Source organism: Petaurus breviceps, unplaced genomic scaffold, assembly GCF_028583685.1.
Source record: "Petaurus breviceps papuanus isolate PSGF00001 unplaced genomic scaffold, PetGlider_PUasm1.0 90654, whole genome shotgun sequence".
NCBI classification, from domain to species: domain Eukaryota; kingdom Metazoa; phylum Chordata; class Mammalia; order Diprotodontia; family Petauridae; genus Petaurus; species Petaurus breviceps.
Genome location: NW_027187301.1, coordinates 2,580,164 through 2,586,163, shown reverse-complemented (window position 1 = coordinate 2,586,163; position 6,000 = coordinate 2,580,164). Strand labels below are relative to the sequence as shown.

Below are 6,000 nucleotides of genomic sequence, written 5' to 3'. Positions count from 1 at the left end.
GTGTCCCGCCTGGGATCCCACAGCTAGCCCATGTCTGAGGCGGGACATAAATCCAGTTCTGCGGCCCCAAGGGCAGCACTGTCCATTACTCCTGACTTCCCCTCCTAGTTCAATGCTTGTATTTTACAGATGAGGAAATGGAGGCCTAGAGAGGTGAGGTGCTCTGCTCAGGAAGCAGCAAATTTGGAGTCAAGCCCAGATTGTATGATTCCCATTTATGAGCTCCTTGAACTTCCTCACATTGCTTGCGTGTGTGTGACTGCGTGTGCTCATGCATGTGTGTGCCTTGGGGCACACCAGGGTCAGGTAAATGCATACGGAGGCTTTAAGTCAGGGTTCTTACTGATAGATGGGCATGGATAGGGGCATCTTTGGACTTGATTGGGAAAAATGTACACTTTCCACTAATGTTTGTTTTCCTTTCGCATTCTACAAATTTTGTTTTACATGTTTAAAAACTTTATTCCAGGGCACCTAGGTGGTGCAGTGAGTAGAGCACCAGCCCTGGAGTCAGGAGGACCTGAGTTCAAATGTGACCTTAGACACTTAACACAAAAACTAGCTGTGTGACCTTGGGCAGATCACTTTACCCCAATTGCCCTGTATTTCCATCTCCAAAAAAGAAAAAAAAAAAACCTTTATTCCAAGAAGGGGTCTATAGGCTTCACCAAACTACTAAAGGGGTCTATGTATCTATAAAATTTAAGAACCCCTGCTTTATCACAGATATATGTTGTTGTTTTTTAATCATTTTTCAATTGTATCTGACTCTACATGAGCCCATTTGGGGTTTTCTTAGCAAAGATACAGGAATGCTTTGCTATTTCCTTCTTCAGCTCATTTAACACATGAGAAAACTGAGGCAAACTAAGGGTTTGCTCTACCACCACACAAACTGAGGGTTGTGACTTATCCAGGGTCACACAGCTAATAAGTGTCTGGGGCCAAATTTGAATTCAAGCTTTCCTGACTCCAGGTTCAGCAAGCTCCTGAACCACCTCTCTCTCTCTCTCTCTCTCTCTCTCTCTCTCTCTCTCTCTCTCTCTCTCTCTGTCTCTCTCCTCTCTCTCTCTGTCTCTGTCTCTGTCTGTCTCTGTCTCTCTCCTCTCTCTCTCTGTCTCTGTCTCTGTCTGTCTCTGTCTCTGTCTCTCTCTGTCTCTGTCTCTCTCTCTGTCTCTCTGTCTCTCTGTCTCTCTCTCTCTGTCTCTCTCTCTCCTCTTCCCCCTCTTTCTCTCTCACACACATACATACACATCACAGATTATCAAAGGTGACATGAGTGATACATGGCATACAAGTTATATCAGAAACAATTAAATTAAATGTGAAGCAGCTTACTTATCTTATGCCCAAATATGGTCAAGGGCATCCATTCCTCCTCCTGCCTTATTCATTTCATTAAATATTTATTAATTGCTTCCTTTTTAAAAGATACTGGTGAGTACTCCAGGGGTGTGCTAGTAAATATTTAACAATAGGCTTTCAAAAAAAAAGCATTCAGTACATACTATTAAATTTAATCTTTATTATTAACATTTTCTCCATTGCTTTCTTAAATCTAGACAATCAACAACACAAAACAAACCCTGATCTATATAGCATTGTCAATGTGATGTCAAAACTGTAAATGTTCACGTTGGAAATTTAATAATCAACTCTTTTGAATTAGTTTTGTTTGTTCCAGCATACCCTGGTTAGGCTTGTTGGGCTACTGTCTACCATTTGGTCTTTAAGGAAGCTTTAAAATTAATTTTATGAGTAGGGGAATAGATATTATCTGTACCTGAAGGGCTTTACCAAGGGTCAAGTAGGACATCTGCTGAAGTGCTGGGTTAAGGTAAGGTCTCTTATGGATAAATGCCTAAAGTGTTAAATAATGATGATAATGAAATTGAGGGAACTTCTGTGGGAAATTCCAGTGTCCTTTCTGCTGACAGGACAGTAATGTAACCAGGGAGGTGAAATGAGTACTGCTATATCAAATAGACTACTTGAAAGTATAGTTGTGATCATGTCCCCTCATTGTGTATTGATATGGTCATATCCCCTTTTAGCTTCTTACAAAATCTGACCCTAGAGAAGAAGGAGATTGGTCAGATCTAACCCAATCTTGTTGGCTTATTCAGGGGTTGGTGGTTGGTTTTTCCTCTTCTGCTTTTATCCCTGATTTGGAAGACACTTTGAAGCTGCTGATGAATCCATCCTTTCTATGTCTCTCTTGGGCCGCCTCCAGTCCACACCATTCCAGTTCTCCAAGATTCTTCCAACGTCCCTACTCACCTATGCTCAACTTAAGATAGCAACCAGTTTATAGAGTTAAGATTGTTACATTACAGAACTTTGAAGGCTTATCCTCAGGAACAATGGGTTAACTGGGGGCCCATCTAGACCTGTGACTCTAGACCCAGGAATTCCATTTCCAGTGTCCCCTTTGAGCTGTAATGATGTAAAGACTTTAATAAAGGAGAGAGCACACTACCTTCTGAGGTAGCCCATGCTACTTTGGGGTAGCTTTCACTGATTGTTTAAGTGGACCTGAGTTCAAATCCCTACTTACTACTTCTGTGACCTTGGGCAAATTACTAGACTTTTCTAGGTCTCACCACCCTCATCTGTAATATGAAAGGACTATGTAGGTGACTTCTAAGGTAGGATCCACTACGAGGATCAAACAAGATGCTGTGTAAGTATACTAATATATATATAAGCACTACATAAATGTAAATTGTTGAGTGGCAGGGCGCAGGTCAATTCTCTAAAAGTCCAACTTGCAGAACAGATGGCAAGAGGGAGTTTCCTCTGTGCATTCTCTCCACTGATGAAATCAAAGGCCCAAAACAACAGCAACAATATCTTAATGCATTCTGTAGATTGAATGTGAGTGTTTAGGGTTGTCCAGATGGAGAATGGGGGTTATTAAAGATGGTTAATGTCTTAGAAACCATCCAGATTCCTGAAATTCCTAGTCTGAGTTCAGGTGGAAGGCAATAAATATGTTGTGCCAATTGGAGGTTTCCAGTAGATACTGACTGTTGTGCCTTTAAGAATCCCTGCCGGTTTAGCTGAGATCTCTCCAGGGCAGCCATGGGGGGCAGGGGGCGTACCCAAGGGTGTTTGATAGAGAAAGATCTGTTTCTTAACTGTTTCTGGAATGTTTGAAATGTCACCAGTTAAACATTAATGCTTCAGGGCCTGATGGCCTACTGAGGCTGAGCTCTGCTGGAGAGGCCAAAGTGTTTGCTGATGGAATGCAAATGATGCCTTCTTTTGGTTAATGATTTATCTTCCTCTGGAATCAAGGCTCTGCTCCCTCAATTTGCTTGGATTACCAGGACAAAAATTTCTTTCCCTCGGGCTAAGAAAGGAAGGGTAGCTGACTAATTATACCATTCCAAATTTGGTGGGAAGAACTGAGAACTTTTAGTTTAGGTGAGAGTGGATTTAGGGAGGATGACAGGAGCACGGTCTTTGATAGTTTGAAAGGCTGTCTTGAGGAAGAGGGATTAGACTTTTTCTACTTGGCCTCTGAGGGCAAAACTAGAGGTAATGTTGTTTGTCCTTCATTCTCTAAGAAGACCCGTGATGTCTTGACTTGCAAGTGAATTGGATTTGATTGAGGCAGAGCTGTGCAACATTGTCCTCCTCAGTCTCTCCTCCAGGGTCATCTGAGTCCAGTGGGAAGACATAGGTTAAGATGACTGGTGACAGCCCAGGATGCAGTGGGAGACCTTTGCCTTTTTAAGCTCAGGGTCTTTCTCAGGTCTCAGTCTGTCTGAGGCAACAAGAAGCAATGTGGAAGTTGCAGAGAGGTAGATTCGGGTTCAACAGTTAGGAAACAGTTCCTATTAGCTCTCTCCAAAAGTGTAATAGGACATTCCTTCTCACTAGTGGAATGCAGATGGTTAAAAAACAGAACATCGACCAAAACAAAGAGCAGACACAGAGTGATGTATTTGGAGGCAAGAGGAAGCCGAGACAAAACTCATCTCCAGCAACAGGAGCCTTCTTATGTTCTTCCTGTCATTGTAGGCATCAGTGATTCACCTTGTAGGATCAGTCATTCATTCAGCATTTATTATGTGCCAGGCACTGTGCTAAGCTCTGGGGATACAAAGAATGGCAAAAAGACAGCCTCTGCCCTCAAAGAGCTCAGTCTAATAGTCTGGTAGGATTTACCACACCTGGCAGGTGTGGGCTTTCAGTGGACGCAGCACCAGCTCTGGAGTCTTGGAGACCTGAGTTCAAATGTGGCCTACCACATTTGCTACCTGTATGACCCTGGGCAAGACACTTAACCCTGTTTGCCTCAGTTTTCTCATCTGTAAAATGAGCTGGAGAAGGAAATGGCAAACCGCTGCAGTATTTTGTACAAGAAAACCCCAAAAGGGGTCATGCAGAGTTGGATATGACTGAAAAATGGCTGAACAACTAGCAGATCCTGACAGGTCTATACTCTCCAGAGTCTATAGCACGTGATTCCAAATACTCTCAGTGGTGCCCCATTTTTATTCTTTAAAGGTAGATTTGATTTTTTGAAAAAGTCATTCTTTTGGAGTCAAGTCTGACAGATGTGCTGGGTCATCAAATTAAGAATATTCTCTTTGGTCAAAACAAATGGTAATAGTAATACAAGGGGTAAGGTGTATTCTTCTGTGACTTGCAACTAGCTCCGACGTCAGTGCCCAAAGAGGAGGAAAAAAAAAAAACCCTTTGAGAACAATTGTACTTATGGTATAACTCCCTAAGGTGGCTAATCTGAAGCGGATAGCCCTCATTTGGGTAAAGAAATTCTGGTGTTCTGGTGGCTAGGTGGCACAATGAATAAAGCATCAGCCTTGGAATCAGGAGAACCTGAGTTCAAGTCCGCCCTCAGACACTTGACACTTAACCAGCTGTGTGACCTTGGGCAAGTCACAACCCCAATTGCCTTGCCTTTCCTCCTCCAAAAAGAAAAAAAATGAAATTCTGGTGTGTCTTTTTTAAACCAGCTGTTCACGTAATCACAAAATGCTAACACTCAAAAGGGCCTTAGAGATTATTCTGTTGAACCCCTAGTTTTTTTTATATTTTTGCTTTTTGGAGGGCAGTTGGGATTAAAATGACTTGCCCAAAGTCACATGGCTAGTAAATGTGTTAAGTGTCTGAGGCCAGATTCTTAAGAACCTTAAGCACCAACTGCCTCCTAGACATCTTGAAACTGTACGTCGCATAAACATTTTGAACTTAAATATGTACAAGATGAAACTCATTAGCTTTCCCCTAAAATCTCCTCTCTTCTTCGCTTCCCTGTTACTGTCATGGAGACCCCCATCTCCCAGCCACCCAGGCTCACAACCTGACTTCTCATTCTTCCTCACACCGCCCTCCCTTCTTCATATCCAATCTGTTGCCAAGGTCTGTCAGTTTGACCTTTGTAACATCTTTCTAATGCTCCCCTTCCCTCCTCAGACACCACTACCTGGACTGTTGCAGTAGCCCGCTGTTTGGTCTGCCTGCCATAAGGCTTTCCAGACTCCTGTCCATCTTCCACTCAGCTCTCAAAGTCTGACCTTGTCCCCTCTCCTATTCAATCAATTGCAGTGGCTCCCTATCACCTTGAGATCAAATATAAACTCTCTACTTGGCTTTCAAAGCCCCAATAACTGTCTGATTCCCCACATTTCTAGTTTTCCTATACCTTATTCCCCTCCCACCCCTATCCCCACAACATATATCTTTAATCCATTGACACTGGTCTCCTCACTGTTCCACAAACAAGACATTCCATCTCCAGACTCCAGTCGTTTTCACTGGATGTCCCCCATGCCTGCAATGCTCTCAGACCTCATTGCTGCTTTCCTGGCTTCCTTCAGGTCTCAGTTAAAATCCCACTTTCTATAGGAAGCCTTTCCCAATCCTTCTTAAATCTGTTACCTTCCCTCTGTTGATTATTTCCAATTTATCCTATCTGTAGCTTGTCTCTATGTAGTTATTTACATGGTGTCTCCCCCATTTTACTGT

General features: G+C 42.8%; 1 protein-coding gene across 6 annotated transcripts in view; it reads left to right on the top strand.

Annotated features, from left to right (window-relative positions):
* MYLK (myosin light chain kinase) overlaps positions 1-6,000 on the top strand; it is a 449,378-nt gene that overhangs the window by 204,321 nt on the left and 239,057 nt on the right. The window lies entirely within an intron of this gene.